Raw genomic sequence first — 10,135 nt, forward strand, 5'->3', positions numbered from 1 at the left:
TACCATACAATATGAAGTGCCTTGAGGCAACTGCTGTTGTGATTTCAGATTTTCTGAATAAAACTGAGTTAAGGTGAACGGAATTGAAAGAGCAGATAATGAGATTTGTCCATGACTTTGGATAATAGTTTTTCAAGAGTGATCAGGTCTATTGGCTACTGTAAGTACTTGTCCAATATTTGTTGTCTTAGATTGATTGCAATTCTGAACTCAGTTGTATATTTTGTTTCCCTTTGTGAAGTGGTCACCTTTTTCTTTTTTTGTCATAGTCTGGTTGAAGCAGACTGTGTGCGTTGTAAATAGTGGACCCAAATGCAGATAAAACAAGGTGTGGAAGCCAACTTAATATTAACTGAAACTGGTAAACCGTACAAAATCAAAAGGCAAAGGCAAAACTAACAATTACCTAAACTGGATGGGCTAAACATAAAAACCCTAAAACAAGAACATGGACCTAGAACCTGACACGAATTGATGAACCTAGAAACATAGCATGACATGGAAACAAAGCAGATGATCGGACAAGGGATGAGTGGAAACACACAGAGTAAATATAGACAGGAGGTGATCAGGGGAAGTGGAAACACATGGGGAAAGAGCTGATTAGACTGAATGAGATGAACTGAATGAAACTAAACACAATGAACATGGAACACCAGACCTCTTCAAAATAAAACAGGAAACATAATGAAACACAGACATGACAACACAAGCTTGACAACATAAGACATGAAACACATGATAGGCAAGGAAGACTTAAACACAGGGGGTGAAGACATAAGGGGAATCTAAGAAACAATGAATTATATACGGCAACCTAGGCATAACAGAAATTAACTTAGATAACCTAATGAACTTAAACATAAACCATAACCATCAAAATATATAAAAACTCAAAACCAAAATCATCACAGGACTGCTGGAAGGATGTAACTACCTTTCATCTGGCAGGTGAAAAAGTAGCTTGCATGCTTAAAAGTTTGCCTTTGATAGAACCTAGAACTCCTCTGTTTCCAACTAGGACATAAGTCTTAAGTGTAAATTATCCACTGAAAAAGTGAGAGCTACATGACTGGTGTGAGACCTGTATCCATGGTGACTTTGCCATACACTATGCACGTAACAACACCTTGGGGGAGCGATAATTGCTGCTTAGTCTGTAGGTGCCTTTAGGAGCCATGAGCACCTCTGACTGCTCATTTTGGTGGTTAAAACGAGCACATTTCCCAGCTCAACCATTTTTTTTTTCTTAGGAACATTCACCTGTTTCAGTTGTCAGTCAGTCACCTGCCTTCTGTGTAATTACTTATATCATTTGGTCACTGGAGTATCTGTAATTATCTGCTCTTTATCCCCACCTCTAAATATTAATTTCTGCACATAATTACAGAAACATTGTCACACAGGCACTGCCGCTCAGCTCAGCTCAGTCTTGTAAGAGTTCACGTCAGTTACATCAGGCATGGAAAACCAACTTTTCAAGTGGTAACCCTCCCGAGGTATTTTCAAGGACACATTATGAAATCATTGAGCATCTCTAATGAATTTGTAATTAATTAAACAAGAAAATGAAAGCTAGACCTGTTTTAATGACACGAGAATATGTGCAATTTTCAAGGATTTTGTGATGATGATAAGCATTAATGGACTGACATGCTAAAAATCTTGTAACAGATATATTATCCTGCTCAGTTTACTTTTTAAAAATGTTTAGCTAAAATAATTACAATATATAGTACTGTGTAAAAGTCGTGAGCAGCTCCTATTTTCTGTGTGTTTATCAGCAGTATTTTTGCACCAACAAGGTGATTCCTAAAACTCTATTAGCCGAGCTATTAGCACACAAGCTTGTCTTTGAGAGCCCTGACTATACTGAGGAATAAATGTGGTCATAATAAACTTTCAAGCTAATTGCTTGAGTGCTACCCTAGGCAGCAAGAATCAATCAGTCAGTCAATCAAATCATTATTTTAAAAGTAACAAGTGTCATAACACATAAAAACAAATGAACATAAAATCAGTGAAAGCCTTTATCTTTACATTAAAAATGTTGACCATTTCCCATTCGAAAAGGAAACAGCTTAATAAGTCTGACCTCTGTTTAGCTCATCTTATATATTTGGTTTGATCATGCAATCAAAAATATACATATATACTATAAATAAATATACCTGTAATACAGTTTCATCAAACTTTTAAAAATGATTAATATTTGAATGTTTTGTTTTTTTCAAACCTTCCATTTTATTCCACAAATTCACACCAAAGATTATGCTACACAGATGTGCTGACTTTATTTATGTATTTATTTATGTTTAATTTGCCTCTCCCTCTCCCTTCAACTCATATCATTTAAAAATTATTTTCTGGTAACAAAAAATATTTTAAAAATATAAAAATATTTAAATATACATGCTCGTCCTATTATATGACCAGCTTTAAATCAGAAGCATACATTGTTAAATGTTTCAGCTTAAACATTATGAATTCATGTGCTCCAGATATCCAACCTTATTAACTATCCTTATTGCTCTTTCTTGTAATTTGCATAGTGACTGTAAAGTGTTTTTGTATGTCTGTTACTTGAATATCCACTCAGTAAATAAGTAAGTAACAGAAAATTTAAGTCTGAACTTTGGCTAAGTCACTTTAAAACCTCCGTTCTGTTTATTTGTTTATTTTTGCTTTCTTCCCATACGGTAAAAAAATACATTTTTCCTGGCCAAAATATATTTCAAATATATGGTAAATATATGTTGTATTTGTGATGCTCAAAAAATATATATTTTTGAAATTGAAAATATATTTTTTTCAAACCAAAATACATTTCAAAAGATATTTCAGGGTGAAGAAAATACATTTCCAACCTTACCTTGTATATCAAAGTATCCTTTATTTAAAATGTATTTAGTGCAATAATGATGATGATAATAATAATAATAATAATAATAATAATAATAATAATAAAAGTAACAACATGTTTTATGTACATTTGCAAAAAACAGTTGGATACAAACAAAACGGAGTCAAAGGTTTAGCAAGAATTAGGTTGTTTATTCATTTGCTTACAGTACTTCACATTACACAATATCTCACTATAATGTAGCGTTCACTTGACTTTGAAATTATCTGTCAGTGATACAGTAAACAAGATACAACAACTGCTATGTACACTTTAGTTTTTGACAATATATATACAATATAGTACTTAAAGGAACACACTCCACTTTTTTTAAAAAATAGGCTCATTCTCCATCTCCCTCTGAGTTAAAAATGCAGCGTCTTCTTTCTAGATCCGTACGTTAATAGGGCTCTGGAGCGTGATCTTACCAGATGGGGCGTAGCCAGGATTTTTGGTTGAGGCGCCATATTAGCAGGCCAAACAAATGCTTGCTGTGTGGTCGGTTGTAATGTTAGATTGCACTACTGGCAAAGGAATAAGCTTAAAAAAGTCTCTCTTTTCATTGTTTCCTCAAATGGAAGCATCATGAGGGAGCTTATGTGTTGGATGTTACCAAAGGAATGCATCTAGCCTGGATAGCAGCTGTGAGACGAGCTGATATTCAGTTCTCTACCAGCCACAGATATCTGGTATCTTGGTATATTGGTGTGCTTCAGTATTTTCATTCTGGTAAGTTCTAAATAAGTTCATATTACTCTTTTTATTTTCAATGCGCTCTGAGGTCATAGCAAATTAGAACAAACATGCAGGACTACCTTTATTTATAGAGTTGCTAATTATTTGGCATTATTGCAGCAAACCAGCCTATGAAATATATGAAACAATCCTGACTGGGTTCCAACACTACACATGGGGCACTACAGTAGTTTTTTGCTAGATGTAATGTGACGCAAACCATGCAATCTAAGAGCTGCATCTTAGACTCCACAGGGCTCAGTTAGCATGTTAAGTGCTGAAGTTCATGATAGTACAATTAGAGAAAGAGTGAACAGTGGCTTATTTTTGCAAAGTTGCATCTGAACAGAACATGGGACTTCTGGAACAATGTTCTTTAGAAAGATCAAACAGAAGTGGTCAAGTTCAGCAATAGTGGGCAGCGCCAGATGTGTCAAACCAGCATATAAACACAAACGGCTCATACCAGCTGTCAAGCATGACCATGGAAAGGTGATTATTTGGGCTTCTTTTTTTTTTTTTTTTTTTACTGCCACATATCGACCCTTGCGGTCACAGAACCAAAAAATGAACTACTCTGTATACCATCTGTCTAGTAGCTAAAGCTTGGTGGAAACTGGATTATTTAACAGGAGAATCATCCCAGCACCAAATCTACAACAGACTGACTGACCAGACCTCAACCAGACTGAAAGGTTGTAGTGAGACCTCAAGACAGCTGTGTATAAATAAATGTCTGCAAATCTCAATAAACAGGACTGCAGAGAGTCCTGTGAAAACTTTCTTTTTCACATGAGTGTATGAGTCTTGTCCAAGGTGTACCCAACTCTCGCCAAATGACTGGCGGGAAAAGCTCCAGTTCCCCCATTCTGGCTAGGAATTGCTTCCCACAAAGCAATGTGTCACATGCAAAAATTGAAACAGCAGCCCCTTCCAAATCTGTCCCTGGCACCATCTCTCATTTCACTCCATTTGCACATTCGTGTGGCGGGACTACTGCATTAAGTGTTGTTTCAGAGGAACCAACCAGGCATCCACACAGCAACACAGTGATGCGCAATGACTGAATCACTTTCTGTGTCAGTAGCGGACATTTCAGGTTGTCTTGGTAGCCTTTTAATAACAACAAAAAAAAAAAAACCACCCAGCACGCCTCTGCGGGCGATTTATCCTTCAAGCTTGGGTCCTCTACCAGAGGCCTGGGAGCTTGAGGGTCCTGCGCAGTATCTTAGCTGTTCCCAGGACTGCGCTCTTCTGGACAGAGATCTCCGATGTTATTCCCGGGATCTGCTGGAGCCACTCGCCTAGCTTGGGAGTCACCGCACCTAGTGCTCCGATTACCACGGGGACCACCGTTACCTTCACCCTCCACATCCTCTCGAGCTCTTCTCTGAGCCCTTGGTATTTCTCCAGCTTCTCATGTTCCTTCTTCCTGATATTGCTGTCATTCGGAACCGCTACATCGATCACTACGGCCGTCTTCTTCTGTTTGTCTACCACCACTATGTCCGGTTGGTTAGCCACCACCATTTTGTCCGTCTGTATCTGGAAGTCCCACAGGATCTTAGCTCGGTCATCCTCCACCACCCTTGGGGGCATCTCCCATTTTGACCTCGGGACTTCCAGGTTATACTCGGCACAGATGTTCCTGTACACTATGCCGGCCACTTGGTTATGGCGTTCCATGTATGCCTTGCCTGCTAGCATCTTGCACCCTGCTGTTATGTGCTGGATTGTCTCTGGGGCATCTTTACACAGCCTGCACCTGGGGTCTTGCCTGGTGTGATAGACCCCAGCCTCTATGAATCTTGTACTCTGAGCTTGTTCTTGTGCTGCCATGATTAGTGCCTCTGTGCTGTCTTTCAGTCCAGCTTTGTCCAGCCACTGGTAGGATTTCTGGATATCAGCCACCTCCTCTATCTGCCGGTGGTACATACCGTGCAGGGGCCTGTTCTTCCATGATGGTTCCTCGTCTCCCTCCTCTTTCTTGGGTTTCTGCTGCCTGAGGTATTCACTGAGCACTCGGTCAGTTGGGGCCATCTTCCCAATGTATTCTTGGATGTTCGTTGTCTCATCCTGGACTGTGGTGCTGACACTCACCAGTCCCCGGCCCCCTTCCTTCCGCTTAGCGTACAGCCTCAGGGTGCTGGACTTGGGGTGAAACCCTCCATGCATGGTCAGCAGCTTTCTTGTCTTTATGTCAGTGGCTTCTATCTCCTCCTTTGGCCAGCCTATTACCCCAGCAGGGTACTTGATCACGGGCAGGGCGTACGTGTTGATGGCCCGGATCTTGTTCTTACCATTCAGCTTACCAATATATATATATATATATATATATATATATATATATATATATATATATATATATATATATATATACATACAAGGTGGTTTTTACTTAATTCTTTAATAAAAAGACCACAAATATGAGTCCACATGGAGTTACACCCATCACTTATTTGAAGAGTGTAGGGAAGAGACTGGAATTGGGCCAAAATTAAAATGATTGTTGTGATTACAGTAATTACCTAGAAAGTTAAATTTACTGATCACTCAACTTTTGAGTGGCTCATCTTTAAACATTAAGATTCTCACCTTAAAGGGCAATTATGACTTGGAATCAATCTAGAAGCATCTCTCCAAGAACATTATAAAATCCAACCTGAAGTGGTTGCACAGGAAGCTTGGCTCAAGGGTGACACTGAGGACTCACTGAGTAGATAGTTACAGGCATCAGAATCTTTGGCCAGATTTCATTGGTTGGAAAAATGAGTCAAGCAGTTTTTTGGTGTTTTTTTTTTCTTTCTTTCTTTTTTTCCCCTTTATGGGCAGTAAGAAGTGTCATGGTCCCTCAGTGCTCCCAGGCTAATTTAATTGGGTTTATTTTCTGTTTGTCTCTCTGCCTTAGTTTTCTCTCCCGTCTCTCCATCTGTGTTTGTGTGTTGTGGTATGTGTTTGTGGGTGGAACTCCTCTCGAGCCTCTGGCTTGAAATACCTGTGGCAATCACCCAGTCATTGTGTGCTTCAGTTTACTGTAAATAAACCTGTAAATAAACCTACTAAACCTAGACATCCAAGCCTTGTACATGAGTCCAACCCGCCTATTGACTGCTATAGAATGATTCAGCAATAAAATGAACTCTAATCCTGTTCACAGGAGGCCCAGTTGGACCAGAAAGAGCGGTCGTTCTGCCACATGACTAGATCGCCCAGGAGATCACAGTAAAAGTAAAAGATCACGCAGCCATCTCATCCTCCAGAAAACTGGTCTCCATGTTTCTCAGAGCCGCCAGAACAATCCTTGCCAACTCCCAATGTGCTCACAGGTGAGTTGAGCAACTACGCAGGATTTATCACTCAATGGTCACTGATTTCAGACAACCAAAGAAAATGTATGGAAGTGGCCAAAAGTAGAGAGCACAGAACGGATGACAGCGGGTGGAGCTTGGCCGGACTTACCTCCGAGTGCAGAAGAAGGTTAACGGCAGGTGAATGCTTTTAATGTGGCCAAAAAGCCCATTTCATTGCATCCTGCTCCTTGGAGCCGAAAAGACTTGCTTGTCAGTAATGGTCGGGGAACTGGCAGGTAAAAATCAGAAAGACTCTTCCCTACCACGACTCATGAGTCCTGCAAAAGTTTCAATAAACACCTGCACTTCAGGCCTTAATAGACTCAGAGGCAGAACAAAGTTTGTTGTGTTCTTCCAGGCCTTCTCTACGTTCCCTCTACGGTCCTTGAAAGTTATAATATAATTGATCTCATTAAAAAAAATTAACAAAATTAACAAAAACTATTTTCCAATCTCATGAAAGAACAGTGTCAGACCTGAATACACTCCTTGAGTATTATGTTTAAATGGATCATGTTTACATTTTTACAGTTCCAGCAATGATGTCTTTGACTGCTTGATTGTAGTTTGTGTTAATTACTACAATCTACATTCACAGGACTAATCAAAGGTCCCTAGTTCATGACTGGGAGGAGATACAAATTCCTTGGAGGGTTATGTCTGGTGAAAAAAATATATATGACCAAATCATGTAGAAGCATTGCTGTGCAAAAAAAGACTTATTCAAAAGATACTATTAATTATAACTAAAAGGTGCCTCAGGGTAAGACATTGGGTTTGTTCAGCAGGTTCATGCATTAAAAACAACAAACTGCAGACATGCTAACTGTAACTGAAGTATTTTATTAGTAACAGTAATGGACTGGTTTTATTCAGCAGTTTTCTTCTCTAGCAGACAAAATGAACCAGCCACATAACCTCGTCCTTGTCTCAGTAAGAGGGTCCTGGGTTTGAAAGCACTGGCCAACTGGTTTTGTGTCGAGTTTGCATGTTCTCCCTGTGCCTAATGTACTGTGCAAAGTTATGTAAATTAGATCAACTGATGATTCTAAATTGGCCATGGTTGTGCATTTCAGGTGAATGGTTGTCTGTCTTTGTGTTAGCCCTACATTATTACTAGTCATCTTTTCAGGCTGTACACTACTCCTTTGACAGTCATGACCATCATGACCTTGATGTGGATTAATGGTTAGAAGGATGGATGGCAGCACAAACCAGGAACCAGGCATGTTGTTTTTGCTACGAAATATATTTTGTAAATTCTATTAAATCGCTCAATGAAACCCGCTGTTGGTTTACTGAAGACAGTCCTACTAGAAATTAGTGGATTAATTTGATATCCATTATATTTGTTATGGAAAGAATAACATTTAGACTGAAGTCGCAGGCAGACTCGTTTGAGGAATACTGGTCGAAATGGTTGAACTATATACAAGAGGGAAGGCCTGATTTTCTATAATCTCGTATTTCGTGCCCCCCTTTTTTATTTATTTATTTTGGGTTTTATTTTTGTTTTTCCCACTGTTGTTCTGTTACTAAATTGTACTTTGTATCCCTTGTATAAAAAAGAAAACCAATAACACATAAATGGAAAAAAAAATCTTTCAATGAACTGTTCTTTTAGAAGGGACAGCAAAAGAGTCACATGTCAAAAGCCCACAGTTATGGGAGTCTGGATAAAACCTCGAGCAGCCTGGGATGACAGAGCAAGTTTAGAACCACGTTGTTGATATCTGTTATTTCTATTATAGGATTTATTTAGCTTGCCATGAAAAAGAAATCCCCGGCCATGTTGAAAATAGTTACGGTACACTCATGTGATCTTAATGAAGATGAGCTACACTGAACTGATTAAATTAGAAGCAGTGACTTGAGCTGAAGGCAGCTTACTAGGAAAGAGTCAAGGCATTTGACGATGTTTATAGGGTTCAACAAAATCTAATTGTGTTTAAGTTGATGTGTCAATAATTCCAGAACCCTTTGAGTAATTGACATCCAACTAATCTTTTGGTACAATATGATCAAAGGGCTCTGTAACCCTCTCAGTCTTTTCCACAGTAAATCCATTCCACTTATGCTGGCTGCCTGAATGGTGCAAATGTCAGTATTTGTTTATCTGGGTGGACTATGGTGACAAGCAAGAAGATAGAATAAAGACATAAGAAGAAAGGGTGAAGTGGAATACTGTTTTCTATTTTGTGTCAGTTGACTGCCTCTCCGTGTTGATTTATAATGTGCTCAATCAAATGTTATTTAGTTTGGTGGGGGTATTAAGAAACTGCAGAGAATGATTATCACTGTGAGTAGCTTCTTAAACTAATTGTTTATTCATTTACAGAGGGTGAATAATGGGAGAGAAAAACACCAGAAGACAGATGAGCATCTCTCCTATGCACACAGAATCTCACACAAAGATTGGAAACCAAAGCCAACAAAAGCACAGCAGATGCAGTAAACAGCCACAGACAAAGAAGAGGCTGCAGTCAAACAAACATTTTATTATCGAAGATATTATGCCAGTCCATTTTTATGTGTGTTCCTCAAGCTCAGGTCCTCTAACAGAGGCTTGGGGTTTATTATATAATGAATTCTTCATTAATTACTGTCTTCCAATTGTGCATGCGCACATGTACAAGCCGGTTTAATGGTTTCATGAACATGATTAAGAAATCTTTTCTATTTTTTTTAATAATACAAGCTAAGGATGTTGTATGCTGCAAATAAATTGAGCAGTGGCTCAACGATTTGAATTCTTTGACCTCAGCTTACAAGGTCAACATTCATTACATTTGTGTCTTTACGGTTTATCTGCACAAAGTGTGACTTGTCTAGTTCAGTCACTTGTGGGAGAGTAAGGCAGTTGAAGCAGAATCTTATCGCTCGAGCATTTAGCGGCAGAATTTAACAGCAATTAAAGCTGCAAAACTTCTGCCACTTAAGCTGAAGTGCCAGACATTGTGCTAAATCTACAAAGTTTTTAATTCTGCGTAATTTACATCAGCCTTTACTGACTTTTAGTCTTTGTTTCTACCTTTATTCCAGTAATGCTGTGTGTCTTGAAAATATACTATTAGCTCTTAATCAGTGGAAGACACTGGCATCACTGGTAAGGATGTCTGTGTCTTTCAGCTGCTGAAGAGCAATATCA

The 10,135-nt window shown here is 38.8% G+C and overlaps 1 long non-coding RNA gene across 1 annotated transcript; it reads left to right on the forward strand.

Annotated features, from left to right (window-relative positions):
- Positions 1 to 6,808: 6,808 nt before the first annotated feature.
- Positions 6,809 to 9,849, forward strand: LOC113035109 (uncharacterized). Its single transcript, XR_003274285.1, has 3 exons — positions 6,809 to 6,963; positions 9,046 to 9,158; positions 9,326 to 9,849. It is a non-coding gene; the product is annotated as an uncharacterized LOC113035109 (long non-coding RNA).
- The last annotated feature ends 286 nt before the right edge of the window (positions 9,850 to 10,135 follow it).

The sequence above is a fragment of the Astatotilapia calliptera genome, chromosome 13, assembly GCF_900246225.1.
Source record: "Astatotilapia calliptera chromosome 13, fAstCal1.2, whole genome shotgun sequence".
In the NCBI taxonomy this organism is placed as follows: domain Eukaryota; kingdom Metazoa; phylum Chordata; class Actinopteri; order Cichliformes; family Cichlidae; genus Astatotilapia; species Astatotilapia calliptera.